Genomic DNA, 608 nt, shown 5'->3' on the forward strand with positions numbered 1-608 from the left:
TAATGAAAAATCCCTATGCTTTCGATTGATAAATAAGTTATTCACTTCAAGTTTTATTATGTGTTTTAAAGCTTAAACTAATCTCTAGTTTCAAGACCTCAAAAAACGTGCACAAGTATCGAGAACAGGACTGAATGTATCGAGCCAACTTCTCAGAAGAGCAAAATTCCAAAGAGCAAGACTAAGTGTATCAAGATACACATCTCATGTATTAAGCTTTGCTTTCAATTTTCAGAATCTAGAGAAGAAGTTCGAATGTATTGAGATAGAAGACTTCAAGTACCAAAGCTTCACCTTCAAACTTCAAGAGCAATTGTCCAAGTACTCGACCTCAAAGTTGGGTTCAAAAAGAAGAATTTTCAATATATCAAGATTAAGGTATCTAGACAACAAAATGAGGTATGGAGATATTTCACATAGTTTTGATACCTAGATTCAAAGTCTTGATACCTGGTTTCAAAATCTTGATACCTAGTTTCAAAGTCTTATTACTTGACTTCTAAGTCTTGATACTCAACACAATGTATAGAGACTTGGCTTCAAAGTCTCGATACTTCGCCCTTAGATTTCAAATTCCAGAGAGCAAATGTTCAAGTATTGAGATGTCT

Source organism: Theobroma umbraticum, unplaced genomic scaffold (genome assembly GCF_002168275.2).
Source record: "Theobroma umbraticum cultivar Fairchild unplaced genomic scaffold, ASM216827v3 scaffold_12.1, whole genome shotgun sequence".
Classification (NCBI taxonomy): Eukaryota; Viridiplantae; Streptophyta; class Magnoliopsida; order Malvales; family Malvaceae; genus Theobroma; species Theobroma umbraticum.